The following is a 27,374-nucleotide window of genomic DNA, read 5'->3' as shown; positions in this document are numbered from 1 at the left end:
GGTACGAATGTATGACTGTTTTGTTGTTCTTAGTAGACCGTACCAATAGTATTGGATACTTGGTATCAACTGCATCATCATTTGCCTTGAGTACTGTTATGAAACTGGATTGTACAACTGTTCGGTTGCTTTTAGTATAGCTACCAATTGGTTTGGTTCTATAGAATAATGTTGTGTTGCTCTCAGTTGACCATATTGATGGCTTAGGGTTTTGATGTATTACTTTTATGTTGCTCTCAAAGGACAGTGTGAATCGTATTGTGTAACATATGTGTAACTTACGTGTTGCTGTGATTAGACGGTATCAATTGCCTGAGTTACTGTTGTACAATTGGTAGCTCTTCCAATGACATTTGATCAAAAGGCTAGATTACTTATTGAAAACTGTTGTGTTAATCCTAGTGAACTGTATCATTGCCTAAGATGTAATTATGAAATGCCATGTTGGTCTCATTGGATGATAGGAATTTGTTCTTAGTGATTCACATCAATAGCCTAGTGTACAATTGTACAATTATTATGTTTCTCTCAGAGGACCTTATCAATAAGCTAGGGTATCATGCATAACATAATATGGATTTCTTAGGTGAACATATGTTAAGCCTACTGTACTAAGGTGCAATGGTTATGTTCTTACCAGAAGGTTTATGAATAGACAAGTTATATTAATGTATAGATGTTGTGTTGCTCTCAGAAGACTACCAATTGCCTTAGGTACCACTATTGCTCTTTAGTTTATTTCAGTGACATTATCAATAGACAAAAAATACTAATGTGTAGCTGTTTTATTTCACTCAACAGACAGTATTCATAGGTCAGTGTACTGAATAATACCAGGTAAATGGGTGCTTAGTTGTTGGGTTGCTCTCAGTGGAAAGTTTGAATTGTGTCGGGTACGAATGTATGACTGTTTTGTTGCTCTTAGTAGACCGTACCAATAGCATTGGATACTTGGTATCAACTGCATCATCATTTGCCTTGAGTACTTTTATGAAACTGGATTGTACAACTGTTCGGTTGCTTTTAGTATAGCTACCAATTGGTTTGGTTCTTTAGAATAATGTTGTGTTGCTCTCAGTTGACCATATCGATGGCTTAGGGTTCTGATGTATTCCTATTATGTTGCTCTCAAAGGACAGTGTGAATCGTATTGTATAACATATGTTTTAACTTACGTGTTTCTCTCATTGGACGGTATCAATTGCCTGAGTTACTGTTGTACAATTGGTAGCTCTTCCAATGACATTTGATCAAAAGGCTGGATTACTTATTGAAAATTGTTGTGTTAATCCTAGTGAACTGTATCATTGCCTAAGATGTTATTATGAAATGCCATGTTGGTCTCATTGGATGATAGGAATTTGTTCTTAGTGATTCACATCAATAGCCTAGTGTACAATTGTACAATTATTATGTTTCTCTCAGAGGACCTTATCAATAAGCTAGGGTATCATGCATAACATAATATGGATTTCTTAGGTGAACATATGTTTAGCCTACTGTATTAAGGTGCAATGGTTATGTTCTTACCAGAAGGTTTATGAATAGACAAGTTATATTAATGTATAGATGTTGTGTTTCTCTCAGAAGACTACCAATTGCCTTAGGTACCACTATTGATGTTAAGTTTCTCTCAGTGACATTATCAATAGACAAAAAATACTAATGTGTAGCTGGTTTATGTCACTCAGTAGACAGTATTCATAAGTCAGTGTACTGAATAGTACCAGGTAAATAGGTGCTAAGTTGTTGGGTTGCTCTCAGTGGAAAGTTTGAATTGTGTCGGGTACCAATGTATGACTGTTTTGTTGTTCTTAGTAGACCGTACCAATAGTATTGGATACTTGGTATCAACTGCATCATCATTTGCCTTGAGTACTGTTATGAAACTGGATTGTACAACTGTTCGGTTGCTTTTAGTATAGCTACCAATTGGTTTGGTTCTATAGAATAATGTTGTGTTGCTCTCAGTTGACCATATTGATGGCTTAGGGTTTTGATGTATTACTTTTATGTTGCTCTCAAAGGACAGTGTGAATCGTATTGTGTAACATATGTGTAACTTACGTGTTGCTGTGATTAGACGGTATCAATTGCCTGAGTTACTGTTGTACAATTGGTAGCTCTTCCAATGACATTTGATCAAAAGGCTAGATTACTTATTGAAAACTGTTGTGTTAATCCTAGTGAACTGTATCATTGCCTAAGATGTAATTATGAAATGCCATGTTGGTCTCATTGGATGATAGGAATTTGTTCTTAGTGATTCACATCAATAGCCTAGTGTACAATTGTACAATTATTATGTTTCTCTCAGAGGACCTTATCAATAAGCTAGGGTACCATGCATAAGATAATTTGGTTTTCTTAGGTGAACATATGTTTAGCCTACTGTACTAAGGTGCAATGGTTATGTTCTTACCAGAAGGTTTATGAATAGACAAGATATATTAATGTATAGATGTTGTGTTTCTCTCAGAAGACTACCAATTCCCTTAGGTACCAATAGTGATGTTAAGTTTCTCTCAGTGACATTATCAATAGACAAAAAATACTAATGTGTAGCTGGTTTATTTCACTCAATAGACAGTATTCATAGGTCAGTGTACTGAATAATACCAGGTAAATGGGTGCTTCGTTGTTGGGTTGCTCTCAGTGGAAAGTTTGAATTGTGTCGGGTACGAATGTATGACTGTTTTGTTGCTCTTAGTAGACCGTACCAATAGCATTGGATACTTGGTATCAACTGCATCATCATTTGCCTTGAGTACTTTTATGAAACTGGATTGTACAACTGTTCGGTTGCTTTTAGTATAGCTACCAATTGGTTTGGTTCTTTAGAATAATGTTGTGTTGCTCTCAGTTGACCATATCGATGGCTTAGGGTTCTGATGTATTACTATTATGTTGCTCTCAAAGGACAGTGTGAATCGTATTGTGTAACATATGTTTTAACTTACGTGTTTCTCTCATTGGACGGTATCAATTGCCTGAGTTACTGTTGTAAAATTGGTAGCTCTTCCAATGACATTTGATCAAAAGGCTAGATTACTTATTGAAAATTGTTGTGTTAATCCTAGTGAACTGTATCATTGCCTAAGATGTAATTATGAAATGCCATGTTGGTCTCATTGGATGATAGGAATTTGTTCTTAGTGATTCACATCAATAGCCTAGTGTACAATTGTACAATTATTATGTTTCTCTCAGAGGACCTTATCAATAAGCTAGGGTATCATGCATAACATAATATGGATTTCTTAGGTGAACATATGTTAAGCCTACTGTACATAGGTGCAATGGTTATGTTCTTACCAGAAGGTTTATGAATAGACAAGTTATATTAATGTATAGATGTTGTGTTTCTCTCAGAAGACTACCAATTGCCTTAGGTACCACTATTGCTCTTTAGTTTCTTTCAGTGACATTATCAATAGACAAAAAATACTAATGTGTAGCTGTTTTATTTCACTCAATAGACAGTATTCATAGGTCAGTGTACTGAATAATACCAGGTAAATGGGTGCTTAGTTGTTGGGTTGCTCTCAGTGGAAAGTTTGAATTGTGTCGGGTACGAATGTATGACTGTTTTGTTGTTCTTAGTAGACCGGACCAATAGCATTGGATACTTGGTATCAACTGCATCATCATTTGCCTTGAGTACTTTTATGAAACTGGATTGTACAACTGTTCGGTTGCTTTTAGTATAGCTACCAATTGGTTTGGTTCTTTAGAATAATGTTGTGTTGCTCTCAGTTGACCATATCGATGGCTTAGGGTTCTGATGTATTACTATTATGTTGCTCTCAAAGGACAGTGTGAATCGTATTGTGTAACATATGTGTAACTTACGTGTTTCCCTGATTAGACGGTATCAATTGCCTGAGTTACTGTTGTACAATTGGTAGCTCTTCCAATAACATTTGATCAAAAGGCTAGATTACTTATTTAAAACTGTTGTGTTAAACCTAGTGAACTGTTTCATTGCCTAAGATGTTATTATGAAATGCCATGTTGGTCTCATTGGATGATAGGAATTTGTTGTTAGTGATTCAAACCAATAGCCTAGTGTACTATTTTACAATTATTATGTTTCTCTCAGAGGACCTTATCAATAAGCTAGGGTACCATGCATAAGATAATTTGGTTTTCTTAGGTGAACATATGTTTAGCCTACTGTATTAAGGTGCAATGGTTATGTTCTTACCAGAAGGTTTATGAATAGACAAGTTATATTAATGTATAGATGTTGTGTTGCTCTCAGAAGACTACCAATTCCCTTAGGTACCACTATTGATGTTAAGTTTCTCTCAGTGACATTATCAATAGACAAAAAATACTAATGTGTAGCTGGTTTATTTCACTCAATAGACAGTATTCATAGGTCAGTGTACTGAATAATACCAGGGAAATAGGTGCTAAGTTGTTGGGTTGCTCTCAGTGGAAAGTTTGAATTGTGTCGGGTACGAATGTATGACTGTTTTGTTGTTCTTAGTAGACCGTACCAATAGCATTGGATACTTGGTATCAACTGCATCATCATTTGCCTTGAGTACTGTTATGAAACTGGATTGTACAACTGTTCGGTTGCTTTAAGTATAGCTACCAATTGGTTTGGTTCTTTAGAATAATGTTGTGTTGCTCTCAGTTGACCATATCGATGGCTTAGGGTTCTGATGTATTACTATTATGTTGCTCTCAAAGGACAGTGTGAATCGTATTGTGTAACATATGTTTTAATTTACGTGTTTCTCTCATTGGACGGTATCAATTGCCTGAGTTACTGTTGTACAATTGGTAGCTCTTCCAATGACATTTGATCAAAAGGCTAGATTACTTATTGAAAATTGTTGTGTTAATCCTAGTGAACTGTATCATTGCCTAAGACGTTATTATGAAATGCCATGTTGGTCTCATTGGATGATAGGAATTTGTTCTTGGTGATTCACATCAATAGCCTAGTGTACTATTGTACAATTATTATGTTTCTCTCAGAGGACCTTGTCAATAAGCTAGGGTATCATGCATAACATAATATGGTGTTCCTAGGTGAACATATGTTTAGCCTACTGTACTAAGGTGCAATGGTTATGTTCTTACCAGAAGGTTTATGAATAGACAAGTTACCGGTATATTAATGTATAGATGTTGTGTTGCTCTCAGAAGACTACCAATTGCTTTAGGTACCACTATTGATGTTAAGTTTCTCTCAGTGACATTATCAATAGACAAAAAATACTAATGTGTAGCTGTTTTATTTCACTCAATAGACAGTATTCATAGGTCATTGTACTGAATAATACCAGGGAAATAGGTGCTAAGTTGTTGGGTTGCTCTCCGTGGAAAGTTTGAATTGTGTCGGGTACGAATGTATGACTCTTTTGTTGTTCTTAGTAGACCGTACCAATAGCATTGGATACTTGGTATTAACTGCATCATCATTTGCCTTGAGTACTGTTATAAAACTTGATTGTACGACTGTTCAGTTGCTTTAAGTATAGCTACCAATTGGTTTGGTTCTATAGAATAATGTTGTGTTGCTCTCAGTTGACCATATCGATGGCTTAGGGTTCTGATGTATTACTATTATGTTGCTCTCAAAGGACAGTGTGAATCGTATTGTGTAACATATGTGTAACTTACGTGTTTCCCTGATTAGACGGTATCAATTGCCTGAGTTACTGTTGTACAATTGGTAGCTCTTCCAATGACATTTGATCAAAAGGCTAGATTACTTATTTAAAATTGTTGTGTTAATCCTAGTGAACTGTATCATTGCCTAAGATGTTATTATGAAATGCCATGTTGGTGTCATTGGATGATAGGAATTTGTTCTTAGTGATTCACATCAATAGCCTAGTGTACTATTGTACAATTATGTTTCTCTCAGAGGACCTTATCAATAAGCTAGGGTATCATGCATAACATAATATGGATTTCTTAGGTGAACATATGTTTAGCCTACTGTACTAAGGTGCAATGGTTATGTACTTACCAGAAGGTTTTTGAATAGACAAGTTATATTAATGTATAGATGTTGTGTTGCTCTCAGAAGACTACCAATTGCCTTAGGTACCACTATTGATGTTAAGTTTCTCTCAGTGACATTATCAATAGACAAAAAATACTAATGTGAAGCTGGTTTATTTCACTCAATAGACAGTATTCATAGGTCAGTGTACTGAATAATACCAGGGAAATAGGTGCTAAGTTGTTGGGTTGCTCTCCGTTGAAAGTTTGAATTGTGTCGGGTACGAATGTATGACTGTTTTGTTGTTCTTAGTAGACCGTACCAATAGCATTGGATACTTGGTATTAACTGCATCATCATTTGCCTTGAGTACTGTTATGAAACTGGATTGTACAACTGTTCAGTTGCTTTTAATTTTAGTATAGCTACCAATTGGTTTGGTTCTTTCGAATAATGTTGTGTTGCTCTCAGTTGACCATATCGATGGCTTAGGGTTCTGATGTATTACTATTATGTTGCTCTCAAAGGACAGTGTGAATCGTATTGTGTAACATATGTTTTAACTTACGTGTTTCTCTCATTGGACGGTATCAATTGCCTGAGTTACTGTTGTACAATTGGTAGCTCTTCCAATGACATTTGATCAAAAGGCTAGATTACTTATTTAAAATTGTTGTGTTAATCCTAGTGAACTGTATCATTGCCTAAGATGTTATTATGAAATGCCATATTGGTGTCATTGGATGATAGGAATTTGTTCTTAGTGATTCACATCAATAGCCTAGTGTACTATTGTACAATTGTTATGTTTCTCTCAGAGGACCTTATCAATAAGCTAGGGTATCATGCATAACATAATATGGTTTTCTTAGGTGAACATATGTTTAGCCTACTGTACTAAGGTGCAATGGTTATGTTCTTACCAGAAGGTTTATGAATAGACAAGTTACCGGTATATTTATGTATAGATGTTGTGTTGCTCTCAGAAGACTACCAATTGCCTTAGGTACCACTATTGATGTTAAGTTTCTCTCAGTGACATTATCAATAGACAAAAAATACTAATGTGTAGCTGTTTTATTTCACTCAATAGACAGTATTCATAGGTCAGTGTACTGAATAATACCAGGTAAATATGTGCTAAGTTGTTGGGTTGCTCTCAGTGGAAAGTATGAATTGTGTCGGGTACTTATGTATGACTGTTTTGTTGCTCTTAGTAGACCGTACCAATAGCATTGGATACTGTGTATCAACTGCATCATCATTTGCCTTGAGTACTGTTATAAAACTTGATTGTACGACTGTTCAGTTGCTTTAAGTATAGCTACCAATTGGTTTGGTTCTATAGAATAATGTTGTGTTGCTCTCAGTTGACCATATCGATGGCTTAGGGTTCTGATGTATTACTATTATGTTGCTCTCAAAGGACAGTGTGAATCGTATTGTGTAACATATGTGTAACTTACGTGTTTCCCTGATTAGACGGTATCAATTGCCTGAGTTACTGTTGTACAATTGGTAGCTCTTCCAATGACATTTGATCAAAAGGCTAGATTACTTATTTAAAATTGTTGTGTTAATCCTAGTGAACTGTATCATTGCCTAAGATGTTATTATGAAATGCCATGTTGGTGTCATTGGATGATAGGAATTTGTTCTTAGTGATTCACATCAATAGCCTAGTGTACTATTGTACAATTATTATGTTTCTCTCAGAGGACCTTGTCAATAAGCTAGGGTATCATGCATAACATAATATGGTTTTCTTAGGTGAACATATGTTTAGCCTACTGTACTAAGGTGCAATGGTTATGTTCTTACCAGAAGGTTTATGAATAGACAAGTTATATTAATGTATAGATGTTGTGTTGCTCTCAGAAGACTACCAATTGCCTTAGGTACTACTATTGATGTTAAGTTTCTCTCAGTGACATTATCAATTGACAAAAAATACTAATGTGTAGCTGTTTTATTTCACTCAAAAGACAGTATTCATAGGTCAGTGTACTGAATAATACCAGGGAAATAGGTGCTAAGTTGTTGGGTTGCTCTCAGTGGAAAGTTTGAATTGTGTCGGGTACGAATGTATGACTGTTTTGTTGTTCTTAGTAGACCGTACCAATAGCATTGGATACTTGGTATTAACTGCATCATCATTTGCCTTGAGTACTGTTATGAAACTGGATTGTACAACTGTTCAGTTGCTTTTAGTATAGCTACCAATTGGTTTGGTTCTTTCGAATAATGTTGTGTTGCTCTCAGTTGACCATATCGATGGCTTAGGGTTCTGATGTATTACTATTATGTTGCTCTTAAAGGACAGTGTGAATCGTATTGTGTAACATATGTGTAACTTACGTGTTTCTCTGATTAGACGGTATCAATTGCCCGAGTTACTGTTGTACAATTGGTAGCTCCTCCAATGACATTTGATCAAAAGGCTGGATTACTTATTGAAAACTGTTGTGTTTATCCTTGTGAACTGTATCATTGCCCAAGATGTAATTATGAAATGCCATGTTGGTCTCATTGGATGATAGGAATTTGTTCTTAGTGATTCACATCAATAGCCTAGTGTACTATTGTACAATTATTATGTTTCTCTCAGAGGACCTTATCAATAAGCTAGGGTATCATGCATAAAATAATATGGTGTTCCTAGGTGAACATATGTTTAGCCTACTGTATTAAGGTGCAATGGTTATGTTCTTACCAGAAGGTTTATGAATAGACAAGTTATATTAATGTATAGATGTTGTGTTGCTCTCAGAAGACTACCAATTGCCTTAGGTACCACTATTGATGTTAAGTTTCTCTCAGTGACATTATCAATAGACAAAAAATACTAATGTGTAGCTGTTTTATTTCACTCAATAGACAGTATTCATAGGTCAGTGTACTGATTAATACCAAGTAAATAGGTGCTATGTTGTTGGGTTTGCTCTCATACGATATTGACGTATAATATGATATTGGTTTGTATGATATATTATCATATCGCATAAAATTGTATTATATTTAATCGTGATATATATTATTGTATCATGATACAATATGTATAATATAATATTGTATTATATAATTTTTTACTTTTTCACATGACATTGTATCATTTGATATGATACAATGTTGTATTGAATTATATTGGTTCATATGATATAATATAATTTTATGTATCAAATATTACACAGTGTCATACAATACAATATTTTACTAAAAGATACAATATAGTATTATATGATTCACTGTTATGATGTATTATGTAATATGATATTGTATTATGTGATCAAATACAATAATGTATAACAGAATACAATTTCATATAATATGTTGCAATATCATATCTCATCATTGTTTATTACGGTATTTTATTGTAGTATATGATATTGTTTGTAAGTATGATAGGATGCAGTATTTAATTTGATATTATTGTATTGATTAACATAATTTTATTAACATATGATTAATATCATACAATTTTTTGAACAGATGATATACGATATTGTGTCCAACAGAATCCAGGAATATCCAAGATCATAAAGTATGATTTTCATATGATATGATAAAGGTGGTCTCATAAAAGTGATGCCTCATTAGGTGATGCCTCGTCTTAGTGAGCTTTGTAATCTGTGGTTATCTATGTTTATTAATCCTAGTGAACTATAGATATTATAATGAAATGCCATGTTGGTCCCATTGGATGATATGAGTGTTTCTGTATACTAATGAAATCATGTTGTTCTTAGTGATTCATATCAATAACCTTGTGTACTTTTGTTTAATTATTATGTTTCTCTTAGAGGACCATATCAATAAGCTAGGGTGTCGTGCATAACATAATATGGTGTTCTTAGGTGAACATATGATTAGCTTGCTGTTCTAAGGTACAATGGTTATGTATCGTGCATATAAGCATTGAATGGTTTTTAGCTCACCTGAACCAAAGGTTCAAGTGAGCTTTTCTGATCACCCGTTGTCCGTCGTCCGTCCGTCCGTCCGTCCGTCTGTCCGTCCGTCTGTAAACTTTTCACATTTTCAACTTCTTCTCAAAAACCACTGGGCCAAATTTAACCAAATTTGGTACAAAACATCCTTATGGAAAGGGGATTATAAATTGTTAAAATAAAGGGCACAGCCCTTTTTAAAAGGGAGATAATTGCGAAACAGTAAGTTTAGGGTGCATGTCTTTAAAAATCTTCTTCTCAGAACCACGGCACCAGAAATGCCAATATTTACACAAAAGCTTGTATATATAGTGAAGATTCTAAATCGTAAAAATCGTGACCCTCGGACCAAAACTGGGGCCCCAGGCGGGGTTCAAAGTTTAACATAGAAATACATATGGAAAATGTTTAAAAAATCTTCTTCTCAAGAACCACTGCACCAGAAATGCCAATATTTACACAAAAACTTGTATATATAGTGAAGATTCTAAATTGTAAAAATCGTGACCCTCGGACCAAAACTGGGGCCCCAGGCGGGGTTCAAAGTTTAACATAGAACAACATATGGAAAATGTTTAAAAAATCTTCTTCTCAAGAACCACTGCACCAGAAATGCCAATATTTACACAAAAGCTTGTATATATAGCGAAGATTCTAAATCGTAAAAATCGTGACCCTCGGACCAAAACTGGGGCCCCAGGCGGGGTTCAAAGTTTAACATAGAAATACATATGGAAAATGTTTAAAAAATCTTCTTCTCAAGAACCACTGCACCAGAAATGCCAATATTTACACAAAAACTTGTATATATAGTGAAGATTCTAAATTGTTAAAATCGTGACCCTCGGACCAAAACTGGGGCCCCAGGCGGGGTTCAAAGTTTAACATAGAAATACATAGGAAATTTTTTTAAAAATCTTCTTCTCAAGAACCACTGCATCAGAAATGCCAATATTTACACAAAAGCTTGTCTACATAGTGAAGATTCTAAATTGTAAAAATCGTGACCCTCAGACCAAAACTGGGGCCCCAGGCGGGGTTCAAAGTTTAACATAGAAATACATAGGAAAATGTTTAAAAATCTTCTTCTCAAGAACCACTGCATCAGAAATGCCAATATTTACACAAAAGCTTGTATATATAGTGAAGATTTTAAATTGTAAAAATCGTGACCCTCGGACCAAGACTGGGGCCCCAGGCGTGGTTCAAAGTTTAACATAGAAATACCTTAGGAAAATGTTTAAAAAATCTTCTTCTCAAGAACCACTGCACCAGAAATGCCAATATTTACACAAAAGCTTGTATGTATAATGAAGATTCTAAATTGTAGAAATCGTGCCCCTCGGACCAAGACTGGGGCCCCAGGCGGGGTTCAAAGTTTAACATAGAACTACATATGAAAAATGTTTAAAAATTTTCTTCTCAAGAACCACTTCACCAAAAATGCCAAAACATACACAAAAGGTTGTATACATAGTGAAGATTGTAAAAATCGTGACCCCCGAACAAAAAGTGGGGCCCCAGTAGGGGTTTAGATTTTAACATATGTAGGAAAATGTTTTAAAATCTTCTTCTCAAGAACTATAGTGCAACTGTTTGGGATATTACTATGCATACATGTACATCCTTAAATAATGTAGATTCAAAAAATTGTAACTCCCGGACAATTGATGGGCACCAAGAGGGGTTCAAAATTTAAACATTTTAAAAAACATAAAGGAAAAGTTTAAAAATTTTCTTCTCAAGAACTACAATGTTTTAGTTTGTGGAATTTCTATGCATGCATCCTTCGCTTATGTAGATTCCTAATTGGTAAAATCGTGACCCCCGGACCAATACTGGGGCCCCAAGATGGGGTCAAAATTTATTAAAGAAATATAAAGGTAACATGTTAAAAAATCTTCTTCTCGAGAACTACAATGCTTCAATTTGTGAGATTACTATCATGCATACAACCTTGGATAATGAAGGTTCGACAGTTTTAAAATAGTGACCCCTGGACTAATACTAGAGACCCAAGATGGGTTTAAAGTTAAATGTAGAAGTACCGGTATATATGGAAAATGTTTAAAAATCTTCTTTTCGAGAACTACAATGCATCAATTTGTCAGATAACTACGTCAGCACCCTCAAATAGTGTAGATTCGAAATTATAAAAGCCGTGATCTCAATCTAATACTGGGGCCCCAAGAGGTGTTCAAAGTTTAGCATAGAAATATAGAGGGAAAATGTTGAAAAATCTTTTTCTAGGGAACTATAATGCTTCAGCTTGTGAGATAACTAGGCAAGTATCCTTAAATAATGTAGATTCCAAATAATTAAAACTTTAGCACTGGACTAATACTGTGGCCCCAAGAGGGGTTCAAAGTTTAACATAGAAAGATATATTGAAAATGTTTTTAAAAAGTTTTTCTCGAGAACTATAATGCTACAGTTTGTGAGATTACTATGCAAGGATCCTCAAATTGTGTAAACTCTAATGTAGTGGAACCAAGAGTTATCTTTCTTGTGTTCTGTACAGTCTGAGAGTTATTCCTCTTGAAGTGGAACTCTGCTATGTTCAGTTTTTCAGGTTGTGTACGTGCGGTCCCACCGCAGTGCTTCACATTTTCATTCCTATGTTACTATTTATGTTGTTCAAGCCTCGGACCTCGGACCATAACTGGGTCCCCAGAAAGGGGTTCAATGTTTAAAATAGAAAAGCATAATTATGCTACGAAATGTAATGTTACAAGGAACTGCTGTTCAGGTGAGCGATGTGGCCCATGGGCCTCTTGTTTTTTTTTTGGATTTGTCGGTCCTATGACACACCAATGCGAGCAAACAAATTATATTTATATTGATTTTATTTTTTATTTTATTAATGGTCGTAGTTTTAAAATTTGCGCCTTTACTAGCAGGTGTTGGTAATTGATGGAAGAGCCAAAAAATCAGCTGTTGTGAAATGGGAAATATAGTGCTAAAAAATGTTATGAAGAAAGATTTATTTTTTTTGAGAAATGCTATATTTAATCGCAAAAGTTTGAATTCAATAACAATACATGACTATTTTCCAACAAGATGATTTATTCATTAAGAATAAACATTATCAACACGTAACAATACAGTAAGCACAACTGAGTAAAACGAAATGTGCTCTCCCTGAAGTTTGCATTATTGAAAAACCAAGCTGTTGGATTAATGTTTTGCATGTTCATGTTAACTGTTTTCAATGTTGCTGGCATGGAGGACGATGATGTGGCTGTGGAATTTGACGATATGAGAGTTGTGGTCTCATGTGCTGATGGTGACGGTAAGTTTTCAAGTAGAGCCTGATTTTCATGGGTTCGTGGTGGCAAGTTCAAGAACCTGGTCGACAGCGGTGGAAGAGCTACGATCGTAAAAGGGGGTGAAGATGCAGACGCCATCGCAGAATGCTTTTTTTTTTTGTTTAGAGGAGAGCGATCTGTTATATGACCTCATTGAACTCTCATTCCTTTGGTTCGACATGAACATGATATGTCGTGCTTCAAATCCCTGATCATTAAGGTAAGTGTTTGCAGTGGCCCGTAAACAGTGGGATGTGTATTTATGCTCCACACCAGCAGCAAAGCAAATCTCCCCGAGAGACTTGTTGAAAGTGCGCTTTGGCAGGGGTTTTGCTGAATACCAAATATCAGAATGAACTCTCTCTTATATGTATTGGTTGAAAAGATTTGTAGCTTTTGAATCAGTTTTTGACATCAGTAACTTTAAGAGATAAACATGACAGCAGTTTTCATTATCAGTTGCGAACATTCTCTTGTCTGTATGGCTGTCATCGGCATCTACACCACCTTGATGATTATTTTGTAATGTTTTGTGTTGTAATGCAGCATATTGGCCAGTTTCATCTGTGCAGAAGACAAAGCTGTTATGATTAAACTTATGGTGGAACTCTAAACCTCTGGTAATAAAATTGATGGACTGAAAGTACCATACAGCATGGCGCAAAACCACTGGTGATGATGTGGCACCTTGGAGGTATTTATAAATCTTCTGCAGATCATGTATCTCGATAATATCAAGTCAGGTTCGCTCTTTAAAGAAACCATCCAAGATTCCATTGGCTGTTCCGAACTCCTTGTCATGGACTATATTTACATCTTTCTGAATGTCAGCAAGATGGCGATTTATTGCTCCTTTGATATTGATCAAAGTATTTTTGTGGTACAAAGGCTAAACATCATCATCAACTTTTTCTTTGGGGCTGGCTTCACAATAAAATCACGAGAGATGACTGGCAAGAGTTGACACATTTGCTGTTTGCAGGTCTAATGTTGCACCATTAGTACAGAACCATAGATCTCCATGTTCCAATCTAAAAGGAGTGAGTTGTGTATTAGAGACTGACATTGTGTAACGTTTGGGGGTCTTGTGTTTGGTTGTGTAAATTCTGCAACAAATCTTGACCCTTAAAAGATTTTTATACAAATGTCAAATTGCTGCAAACACATTTACCTTGAAAAATCCCCATGCTGTATTTCTTTTTGTTGATTTTGCTTGCCTGGAGTCGAAAAATTTCTCTATTTCCTCATTTGTAACAGTTTTGAATCTCTGTGGAAAATGTGGTTTGTTTTCATTACTTCAGTTTTGATTTTTAGCTCACCTGAGCTGAAAGCTCAAGTGAGCTATTCTGATCACATTTTGTCCATCGTCCGTCTGTCCGTCTTTTAACTTTTAACATTTTGAACTTCTTTTGTAAAACCGCTTCGCCAATTTCAACCAAAATTGGCACAAACCATCCTTATGGGAAGGCATGTATAAATTGCAGAAATGAAAGACCGATCTTTATTCAAAGGGGAGAAACCTCAAAACTGTAGAAAAAGAGAGTGCATTTTTAAAATTTTTGAAATAATGTTGTTTTTAGTGAATCATATCAATAGCCTAGTGCACTATTTTACAATTATTATGTTTCTCTCAGTGGACCATATCAATAAGCTAGGTCGTCATGGTGAACATAGGAAAAGCTAAGTTTACTATGGTACAATGGTTATGTTCTTACCAGAAAGCGAATATCAAGAGGTAAGTTATACTAATGTACAGCTGCTGTGTTGCTTTCAAGAGACTACTACCAGTAACCTAGGGTACTAATTTTGATGTTAAGTTGCTCTCAGTGACAGTATCAATAGCCAAAAATACTAATTTGTAGCTGTTATTTTTCACCCAATAGAGCTATCCATAGCCAAGGGTACAGATTAATACCAGGTATATACCTGTTAAGTTCCTTTCAGTGGACTAAAGCAATAACCCAGTGTACTTATTAATATTTGGAATGATGCTTCTATATAGACAGTTTCAATCGCCTGAGGTTCTGGTGCAAAGCTGTTGAGTTGCTTTCAGTGAAAAGCATGAATTGTGTCGGGTACTAATGTATAACTGGTTTTTTAGCTCACTTGAGCTGAAAGCTCATGTGAGCTATTCTGATCACATTTTGTCTGTTGCTTGTCTGTCTGTAAACTTTTCATATTTTCAACATCTTCTCCAGAAGCACTGGGCCAATTTCAACGAAACTTGGCACAGAGCATTATTAGGCAAAGGGGATACAAAGTTATGAAAACTAAGGACCACCCTTTTTTCAAGAGGAGATAATTAGGAATCATTGAAAAAATTTAAGAACTTTTCAAAAATCTTCTTCTCAAAAACCAATTGGCCAGGAAAGCTAAAACTTGTGTGGAAGAATACTAAGGTAGTATAGATTATGAAAATCATGACCTTTTAGGGATAGGGTGGGGCCACAATGGTGGGTCGAATTTTTTCATAGGAATATATTGGGTAAATCTTTAAAAATCTTCCTCTCAGAAACTAACCAGTCAGGAAAATTTGTATGGAAGCATCCTAAGGTAGCAAGGGATAGTTTCGGATAAAGTACCCGTCAATATTTTTGTAAAATTGAAAGTTGCTGTACTTGAAGGCTTATGAGTGTTGCTAAAATTCATGAAATGATTTTTAATGATTTTCATTAGTTAGAGGGGTGTCTCTTGTTGAAATTGATATGCAATATGTAGGCCCCTTATGTTAGGTACATGAGAATCAGAAGTAAAATGCAAAACCCGCGGCTATGACTGTTGTGTTGACTTTACACAGTGAAATAGCAAGTTACAGACGGGAGGTAAAATAACACGAAAAGTAGGTGGATTGGACATTGTCAACTATACACCGATAAGTTTCTGACATGTGATGGTGCAACATGCACGCGGTACGGAAGGTCAACCCTCTGCAGGGAATTAGCTGGGGGAGGTCTAAAAAGCTGAAAAATCATGAAAAATTAGCAAAATATGAAATGGCCAAAATCTCATAAACACCAGTATGTAGAGAATTTTACAGGTTTTGATTAGTAGTTTTCTTCAGAAATTGGTGATTGGCCTTATAAATAGTGAATTAAAGGTATTTGTGCTGAATGGGAACTGAGGAAATTCTAGTTACAGAGTTCCGAAGACATGCATCCCTTGGCTACAATGAATTGTATAAAAAAAACTGTCCCCTGCCACCTTCAAGACTACATGGTATTTTCATATTTCTCCTTTAAGTGTAATTTTGAGTGGATTTTGTACCATAAGTAATACATTTTGTGAAAATGGATGATTTTCTTGGCTATAGATGTCATGACATGATTTATTAGCTAAAATATTCAAGGGGAGTAACTCCCTCTTAAATGTGTAGAATGACCGCCACTAGAGTAAATTGGCTTAGAGAGTAGGTATTTCCTATCTTGATGACAATTAATAGGCTTAAGTTAATTACTGAGATAAGAATAAATACTTTAAAACAGTTTTTATCAATTAAATCATTAAAGTTATGAATTTGCAGCCATTTTGCTGTCTGATTTTATGAAATAACATTGATCCACCTGACTTATATCACCCAATTTTTTTAAAACAGCATATTTTTATTTCAAATGAACTTTACATGTAGACAAATGCAGTTATTAAAGTATACAATATGTCAAAAAACTCAAGTTTTTGCTCCTTCCTATCAAAAAATGGTATTTTAGATGTATTTACAGAATTGAAAAAGCCATACCCTCTTTCCAATGGACTCCATTACCATTACATGTAGGATATGTAAATGTACATTTGACCTAGAAATAACATCTGCTATGGTCATTACTCTTGAAATGAACAAAAAACAACATACTTTTACCCTTTTATTGTATATATGCATCAAAAATGTAGAAAAACATGTAAAATTTGAACATTTTTCATGGAATTCTCATCCATCCCCAGGTACCCAGGTGTGTTTGAATTTCATTTTAATTTAACGCACACATCACACTTGTAGGTCTTACTAATTTAGCAAAGTTAAAAAGAGACTAGAAACCAGAATATATAAGATATCCACTAAATATGATTATAGGCTTAGTTTTTCATGAAAACAAGAAATCACATGTAGGGCGACATGACTTTTTGTGAATAAAAATGCTACAAATCATCCATTTTCCAAAAGAGATCAATTTTAGATATCAGTGATGGTTGTTTTCTATTATGTGTGAAAATAACTCAAGGAAATTTCCTCAAGTTTCAGAAAATTAGGTAAAAGTGTTCAAACTAATGCTTCTTGTGAAAATCAAAAGATAGGGGGAGGGTATACATGTAATTTTTTAAGTGATGTATTTTTAAGTGATGTGATGCTTTTATCATGATACTATCAAGTAGATGTTTGTAGTATTAAATAGGGTTTCTTTTTTAAGGAGGTTGAACAACAATTGACCTCTAAAAGATTAGATAAAGATGCTTTATTTATGGGGAGCCCTATGAATCTCTGTTAAATAGAGGAAAGTGGAAATGGTGGGTTCACTTAAACGGCCATATTTTTCTTAAACCTCAATGGAATTGGCAAAATGTGGTGTAGTTTTTCTCAGAATAGCATAAGCTTTTTAATTTTAAGACAAGATGACTTTTCAGAGAATGTTAGTGTAAGTTAAAGGTAGCAAGGGACAGTTTCGGATAAAGTACCTGTCAATATTTTTGTAAAATTGAAAGTTGCTGTACTTGAAGGCTTATGGGTGTTGCTAAAATTCATGAAATGATTTTTAATGATTATCATTAGTTAGAGGGGTGTCACTTGTTGAAATTGATATGCAATATGTAGGCCCCATATGTTAGGTACATGAGAATCAGAAGTAAAATGCGAAAACCTGCGGCTATGACTGTTGTGTTGACTTTACACAGTAAAATTGCAAGTTACAGATTGGAGGTAAAATTACATGAAAAGTAGGTGGATTGAACATTGTCAACTATACACCAGTAAGTTTCTGACATGTTATGGTGCAACATGCACGCTGTACAGAAGGTCAACCCTTTGCAGGGAATTAGTCACTTTCTTTAAATTAGAAGCCTGCGAAATATATATATATATATATATGTATATATTTTACTTAATTTAAGCGTTTTATGTCACAATATGGAGGTATCCCATGCCAGTGATTCAACCTAATATAACAAACAAGTGAATATCTAACATTTTTGTTTTATTTCAGTTCCACTTGGAATGTGAATGAGGTATAAAGAACAAACCTCTTCAATGCCACTGTATCTTCTGCTTGAAGATTCGTCCAGTCTGGCGAACGAAAATGGAAGATGCATTCTCCATCGAATTCTGCCAAGATGTTGAAGTTGTCACACTCAAGACATGAACTCTACCAAGAAGTTTAAGGACAACTTTTACTCAATTGTGTGTCCGTACAGCCAGGGCACCATGCCCTCGTAAACCACTTGTCTAGAAGATCAAGTTGCGACATTCCCTGCTTACCTACCGCAGCAATTTGCCATGTAGAAAGGTCCAAATGACCTGTGTTTGAGAAGAGCTAAAACAGGCAGCATCATTCACGATGGCACGAGCCATCAAGTCTGTTGCTATCCGTGTGTAAAGAGGCTGAAGATGCGGAAATGAAAATGTCCTGTATTTCATGATATTTATTCTATTATAATGAATGTCTTAATTTTAAAGAAAATTTTACTGCTTTTAAATAGAAATGAAGTGAATTCTATGGCAAACGGTATATGCGCATAATTTACGCGCATGTAGCAATTCGTTGGGTTACCCGTTGCCAAGTGTGTTGCTAACGCTCAGGGTAATTGAACGGATTACCAACTGCGTCTAAACCAATCAGATTTTAGTATTTAACATGAAATTATAATAATGCTGATTATAACTTATATTTACATTTGAAATAGGCAAACCCTTGAGAATTATTAAAATAATCGTGTTTTAATGTTTACAATAATGCAACTGTCAAGTGATAAGCATGTGATAAGCATGTGCGGTAATCATTGTGAAATCATTAAAATGTTCACACAGAATTAAACGTTTCGCTATTCTATATATTCATTTATGTACGCATATTTGCAAATATAAGTATATGAGTATTACAAAATAATATATTATATGATGCAGTTCCGTATCAAGACGTATCATTGTAATGTATAATGTGATACAATATTGTATCATATAATAAGGTACGATATTATATGCTTATTTTAAAGTGGTGCGATAGAATGTGATACGTATTAAAGAACAGGGGCGTACAAGGCGTTGTATATGCCCCACTTGAAGCAGTGGAGACGAAAGAATTTCAATTGAAGTTTGAATATTAATTTTTGGTTTGTATGCATTGTTTTTAGTATAAATTTCAGGATGAAAGCCAATATTGTGCTTTCGTTCTACAAACACGACAGTTATAAATTTCCAAATAAAGCTGCACAGCGTTTTATGCCAAAATCTTGGTTCATTCACTGTTCTAAATTGCAAAAATTTAGGTATGAATGGGTCCAGTCTCCACCCTAAAAGTACTTTTATTTAAAGAATAAGTTTTTAATGAATTTTATTATTGATTTTTCAAAATGAAGTCTAGACCCATAATGGGCCAAATTCGTGGGTTTCACCAAAAAAGTTTTACTGTATTAAATATTGTCAAGCAGTTAAATTTATTCACCTATACCCTAATGTGTCAACTTAGCTCACTAGGATAGGCAGAGGCTTGCACCCCATTCTTCTCGATTGAGAGGGTGCTTGAAACGTTAAACGGCGTTTTATATAAAATTCATTTGCTTTTAAGTAAAACATTTTTTGCCTTTTTATTGGGCTATTATGTAAAAAATATCTAATACCATTTGTATTATGACAATTATTGCGTAATGTTCATTTTACACTCAATGTCGGATAGAAATAGCGCTAGCACAGATAAGAGATCATGCTGTAATGATTAGAAAGCAAACAAATAAACCAAAGGAAATAAATACCAAGTGCATGTATTAATGTTTACTATTTATTTGTCAGAAAATGCAGTTCTGTATCATACATGTACATGTCCTGGTGTACACTTTCAAATGTAAAGATTTTTTTTATATGTTCATATGCCATTTCAAAATCCTGGGTACGGGGGGATTTGTCAGGCCTTGTACGCTCTTGTCCTTTACTTATGATTATTATACAACTTTGTTTCATATGTTATACAAAATGTCTAATAAAACTAAACTCAGTATTTCTATTTAAAAGCAGTAAGACTTTATTTAAGATCGTTCATGATTTTCATACACCGGTAATATGATATAGGTGATTACTCGTCCAAACATTGTGGCCTATCCTTCAAATAAGGTACTTTTAAAGCTCGAATTACACAAAATTGGGCCAGACTTCCCCCTGCATGAGTCATACTGATACTTATGTTCTCTCCCAAGTTCATGCAAATTATTCTAATATCGCATGATTTGTAGATGCATTAAATACCTCCATTCATTAGTGTACACGTAGCAGGTGGAGCCTCAAACTCACTATTTTAGAAATAGTCACTTACCAAATATAAAGCTGATTATTTGACACTTAATATTGATAATATGAAATTTAGTATCACTTGTATTGAAATTTAGAATCGCTTATTGATAACAGAGAACAACCGGATTTATTTATGTTCACGAATAGTCACTTATTACGATTCACTGTCTTAGAAATATTGTAAAGAATGTAGATTGTTACGTCGAAGTTAATAATGACATATTTGAATAACAAATTATTTTCTACCATCGTTGTGAACTCATTTGGGAAACCTAAACATACCTGCATAGTATTCATGGACCTTGCTCAGATGCTTTAAACAGCTTCTGCAAATAGTCATTTATAATTTAACTACTTTATATTTTTATTATTTTTTTTATTTTTCAGATAGCTTTTGTGTTACAGATTATTTACTTATATTTGGTAGATTTACAAATAAGTGCTTTTTAAATTGAATTTATACATGTATGTGTTCACATGTGTTTTGACATGTTTAAGAAAGTTAGTTTGGAAAGGTGCAAATAAAATGAAAATAATTTTTGATGAAATTTCGAGTTGTTTTATACATACATATAGATTTAAATGTTTAATATGCATTTATTCTATAGATTTCTACTTTCATATTTTGGAAAATGTGCCGTAGCCAAATATTCTATTTAATATGAGACATTCTGTCATCATCCAACTTCTGACATTGATTCAGTTGCAATACTTTTTGAAAAGATGGCCATATTTCAAAATATTGATAAAATATAGCACAAAGCTTCCAATGGGCTTTTATATATTCCCCCCCAAAAAGAGTCTGTTCCATAAACAAGGGCAGATATATTGGAAAATAAGATCAAAAGAAAGGGTCACAAAAATCTTTTCAGGAACTTTGAGATAGACTTTTACAAAACGAGCACTGAATGATAAGTATATGTTCTGGATAAAACAAAATATTTTAGACCTTGAGTCTAGCACTATGAGTGTAAAGTTATGATAAAAAAACACATGCCCTCTGTATGTCAAAAGATCCAGACCTTATTGTACACTAAGTAAATTGAACATTCAAAGACCGACGTATACATGTATATCTTTCAGGTCGATATTAGTGATATGTTTATCAAGAGGTGTCGACCTTTTACAGTGTTGTTTTTATATAATTATGTAATAGTTAGTAAAAAGCATCAGACCCGAAAGCATTGGAGGCCCTTACTTTGTGGACGCAATTCTCATGGCACCTACTAGTGGTGGTCAATTTTCATTGTAAAACTTATGTTGAGGGTTACAAGTCTAGTTCAAAAGATCCAGGCCTGATGGTTAGGGTTACAAGTCTAGTTCAAAAGATCCAGGCCTTTTTGTAATTTATCTACAAAAATAATTGGATTTGTAAACATCGGAATCGGAAACATTAAAATCCCGTACCCTGAGGTCTTAAGTATTCAGGGTAATTTACTAGTTGTTAAGCACTACCATATCAAAATTACAGCGAAGATACCATCTACAGTCCTTGCTATAATATCTCAATATATTTATAATATTAAATAGCAATTGAAACATGGGGCTCAGAAACATCGAGACACTGTCAAAGTATTGTGTTGGTACATCTTCTACATTAAAAGATATATAGGCTCTCCTTCAATATACATAATTAAAGTAATAAGAGTTACTAATATCGGGATTGGAAACATTGAAGGTCTGTTCTGTGGAGACTGAAATTCTCAGTGTTACTAACAAAGTCTAGCACTATCAGTGTAAACTTATGATAAAAGAATATGTACCCCATGTAGTTTAAAAGAGTCAGACCCTACTGTACACCAAGTGAACTGAAAATGTAAACCAACTCTTTCGTGTCAACATAAGTGCTGTGTTTATCAAGCGGTGTCGACCTTCTACAGTATGTCAAAAAGTGTAAATAAAAAACACTGGAGGCCCTTACCACGTGGGCTAAAGTTCTCATACTACCTACCAGTAGTGGTAAGCTACCATTGTAAAAATTATTGTTAGGGTTACATGTCTTGTTCAAAAGATCCAGGCCCTTTTGTAACCTATCTACATACGATGATGGAATTTTAAAACATCAGAACAGGAATCATGGAACCCCCTACCATGAGGCCTGCAATAATCAGGGTCGTCTACTGGTTGTTAACATTACCACATTTAAATTACATAATGATACAATCTCTAGTTTAAAAAATCCAGTCCTTACTGTAATTTTTCAATAGATAAATAATACTAAAAGATAATTAAAACATCGGACACTGAAACATCGAAACTTCTCTACCCCGGAGCTGAAATTGCAAGTGGTCTGACACTGTCAACATATTGTGATAATACAACTTCCTTTAACAGAAATAGACCCTCCTGTGATACATATATTTAACAAAATTAGAATTATACACATCGGGCTTTGAAACATTGAATGTCCGTCCTATGGGTTCTGAAATTTTCAGTGTTACCAACCAAAAAGCTTGCACTATCACTGTTAACAGAATCAGACCCTATTGTACACCAAGGGAATTCAAAATGAAATAAACCGACGTATTTCGAGTCGACATTAGTGCTGTGTTTATTAAGCGTTTTCGACTTTTTACAGTGTTGTTTTCATGTATGTATAAAAAAAAGTAAATGAACATTTGACTCAAAAAAAAAATAAAGAAAAAAAACATCGCAGGCTCTTACCCCGTGGGCTAAAGTTTTCATGGCACCTTCTAGTGGTGGACAGCTGTCATTGTAAAATTTATGGTTAGGGGAAAAGACAATAAAACACCAGGCTCCGAAACATCGAGACACCCTACCCTGGAGCTGAAATTGTTAGGGTCACCTGCAAGTGGTCTTACACGGTCCAAATATTGCGTTGATACATTTTTTTAAAAGAGATATAGGTCCTTCTGTAATACATCTATTTAACACAATTCTTACCAAAATCAATAGCATTGAAACGTACGACTTTTCAACACTTTATACAACCATTCCCCATGAGAAATTAAAATCTAGGTTTTTTGATATTATAGATTGTTGTTTCTTTTATAAAAATGGAAGTCATGAAAATGCTTACCTGTCATTGGAAATCTAAAAAAATATTTTGTTAAAAACCATTCTGATTGCACACACAAGTACCCTGAAGTTGACACTAAAAAGATGCTTGAGTTTCTGATAGGCAACATCTTGTATGTAGTTTTTGGAAATCAAGTCTTCAAACGATCTATTGGAATTCCCATGGGTACCAATGTGCCCCATTGTTACCAGACCTTTTTTTGTATTCTTATGAAACAGAATTTATTAAAAAAAAAAAACTTGTACGTGAAAAAATAAATCACTCGTTGTGGCCCTCAACTCAACATTCAGGTATATCTACGACGTATTATCAATTAACAATTGTTATTTCCTTACTGACGTCGACTCAATATATCTCAGTGAACTTGAAATAAAAGATACCACAGCGTCTGCGTCATCTATTTCATATTTGGATATTTTACTGGAAATGGACATTGATGGTAACCTAACAACAAAACTTTATGATAAACGCGTTGACTTCAATTTTTTTATAGTCAACCTTCCTTACTTATGTAGCAATGTACCTTCATAAACTGAATATGGTGTTTTGTCTCTCAGTTAATTCGATATACAAGGGCATACGTATGAACAGTTTCTAAGGCGAGGCAAGCTACTGACAAACAAGTTGATAAAACAGGACAATCAACAGTCTCGTTTGAAGTCATCTTTTCATAAGTTCTTTGGTCGATACAAAGACCTTGTGGGCAAATAAAATCTTCCACTGGATTGCATTCCTACTGAAGTTTTTCATACAAATTGTTAGACCGTAATTAACACCCAATTGTCTACGGACTTTTCCGTTTTGTCCAGATTACGACAAAGACCACACGGCGGGTGTGACCGGTCAGCAGAGAATGCTAACTCCTCCTAAGCACCTGATGCTACCTTCAATGTAATGGCTCAAGGTTTGTATTTGACCATCCCAAACAAACTAAAAAATCAACGTTTCGTTTTTTTTCCTATCGTGACATTTTCCCGATTTTGACATTTACATCGATTATGACATGCCAAATTATCTCAAGGAGCACACGGCGGGTACGACCGGTCAGCAGAGGATGCTCACTCCTCCTAGGCATCTGATTCTTTTTGGAGTTCCGTGTTGTTCTCCTATAAATTTGTATTTTGTTTTATGGATTTTTGAGACGGTTGAGTTTTTTTTGTCATTTTTTTTCATTTAACACAAAGAGAATTATAGATATTGGGTTCGAAAACATTGAATTTCCGTTCTATGGGGACTGAAATGTTCAGTGTTACTGAGCATTTAGATAGCACTTCCACTGTAAAGTTCACCAAAAAGTACATGTACCCTCCGTATCTTGTTTAACAGAATCAGACCATACTGTACACCAAGGGAATTAAAAATGAATACACCGACATATATATCTTTCATGTCGACATTAGTGCTGTGTTTATCAAGCAGTGTCGACAGAATCAGACTTTTCTGTACACCGAGGGAATTAAAAATGAAATACACCGACGTATACATCTCTCGTGTCGATATTAGTGCTGTGTTTATCAAGCGGTGTCGACCTTTTATAATGTTATTTTTATATATGTTAAAAAAGGGTTAAAGAACAATGTACTCGAAAACAACGGAGGCTCTTACTCCGTGGGCTGAAGTTTTAATGGCACCTATTAGTTGTGAACAGCTACCATTGTAAGACTTATTGTTTGGGGAAAAAAACAATAAAAGTATCTGGCTCCAAAACATCAAAACACCCTACCTAGGGGATGAAATTATTAGGTTCACCTGCAAGTGGTCGTGTCAACATATTGTGTTGATACAACTTATTTTTAAAAGATTTAGGCCCTCTAGCAAAAAAAAACAATAATGAACATCGGGCTCGAAAAACATTGAATGCCCGGTCTGTGGGACTGAAATTCCCAGTGTAAGTAACCTTTGGTCTTACACTATCACAGTTAAGTTAATCTAAAAGTATATGTTCCATATTAAGTTTAACAGAATCAGACCCTACTGTACACCAAGGGAATTAAAAATGAAAAACACCATCTTATTTACCTTTCTTGTTGACATTAGTGTTTTGTTTATCAAGCGGTGTCGACTTTTTAAAGTGATATTTTTATATAATGTTAAAAAAGGTCAAAGAACATTGTACTCGGAAACAACAAAGGCTCTTACCTTGTGGGCTGAAGTTTTCATGTCACTTTCTAGTGGTGGACAGGTCCCAGTGTAGAAATTATAGTAAGGGTAAATAACAATAAAAGCATTGGGTTCCGAAACATCAAAACACCCTCCCCTAGATATGATATTATTAGGTTCACTTGCAGTTGGTTATGACACTGTAAATATATTGTGTTGATGCAATTTCATTTTTAAAAGATATAACCTCTCCTTTATTACATCTATTTAATCTAAATCGAATTTAAAAAATCGGACTCGGAAACACTGAATTTCCGTTCTATGAAGACCAAAATTTTCAGTGTTTATAACCTATAGTCTAACATTATGACTGTTAAGCTAACCTGAAAGTAAATGTACCCTATCTAGTTTAACAGAATCAGACCTTTGTGTACACCAGGGAAATTAAAAATGAAATACACCGACATCTCTCGTGTCGACATTAGTGCTGTAATTATCAAGCGGTGTCGACCTTTTAAAGTGTTATTTTATTCCGTAGGCTGAAGTTTTTATGGCACCTATTAGTTGTGGACATCTACTATTGTAAAACTTACGGTTTTAGAAAAAACCATAAAAACATCGGGCTCCAAAACATCGAAACAGCCTACCCCGGAGCTGAAATTATTAGATTCACCCGCAAGTGGTCTGACACTGTCAACATATTGTGCTGATACAATTCTTTTTTTAGAAGACATAGACCCTCCTGTAATTCACAAATATAACATAAATACAATTATGAAAATCGGGCTCGAAAACATTGAATGTCCGTTCGGTGGGGACTGAAGTTTTTAGTGTTAGTAACCTATTGTCTAACATTATCACTGTTAAGATAACCGAAAAGGACATGTACCATATTAAGTTTAACAGAATCAGACCCTTCTGTACACCAAGGGAAATAAAAATGGAATAAACCGACATATATACCTTTCGTGTCGATATTAGTGCTGTGTTTATCAAGAGGTGTCAACCTTTTACATTGTTATTTTTATATATGTTATAAAAAGGTAAGAAACCATTGTACTCCGAAACAAGAAAGCCTCTTACCTCGTTGGCAGATATTTCCATTACACGAACTAGTGGTGGACAGCTACCATTGTAAAAATTATAGTTAGGGAAAAAACCAATTAAAACGTCGGGCTTCAAATCATCGAAACACACTACCTAAGAGACATATTGTTTGTTTCACCCGCAAGTGGTCTGATACTGTCAACATATTGTGTTGATACAACTTCTTTTTTAAAAGATATAGGCCCTCCTGTAATAAATCTATTTAACCTATATTGAATTATAAACATCTGGCTCGAAAACTTTAAATGTCTTTTCTATGGGGACAGAAATTTTCAGTGTTATTAACATATAGCCAAACACTATCACTATAAGGTTAACCTGAAAGTAAATGTACCCAATCTATTTTATGAGAATCAGACCCTACTGTGCACCAAAGGAATTAAAAATGAAATCCACCGACGGATATATCTTTTGTGTCGAC

At 34.6% G+C, this 27,374-nt stretch overlaps 1 long non-coding RNA gene across 3 annotated transcripts; it reads right to left on the bottom strand.

Annotated features, from left to right (window-relative positions):
• Positions 1-12,982: 12,982 nt before the first annotated feature.
• On the bottom strand, positions 12,983-27,119 carry LOC128157978 (uncharacterized). 3 transcript variants are annotated; one of them, XR_008239901.1, is made up of 3 exons: positions 26,930-27,119; positions 14,395-14,490; positions 12,983-14,254 (listed from the first exon to the last, which is right to left on the bottom strand). It is a non-coding gene; the product is annotated as an uncharacterized LOC128157978 (long non-coding RNA). The 3 variants fall into 3 exon arrangements; XR_008239900.1 differs by lacking the exon at positions 26,930-27,119 and adding an exon at positions 25,886-26,038; XR_008239899.1 differs by lacking the exon at positions 26,930-27,119 and adding an exon at positions 20,989-21,219.
• Between the last annotated feature and the right edge of the window lie 255 nt (positions 27,120-27,374).

Source organism: Crassostrea angulata, chromosome 8 (genome assembly GCF_025612915.1).
Source record: "Crassostrea angulata isolate pt1a10 chromosome 8, ASM2561291v2, whole genome shotgun sequence".
NCBI lineage: Eukaryota > Metazoa > Mollusca > Bivalvia > Ostreida > Ostreidae > Magallana > Magallana angulata.
The sequence above is the reverse complement of the archived record's forward strand: the minus strand, read 5'-3'. Positions and strand labels throughout refer to the sequence as shown.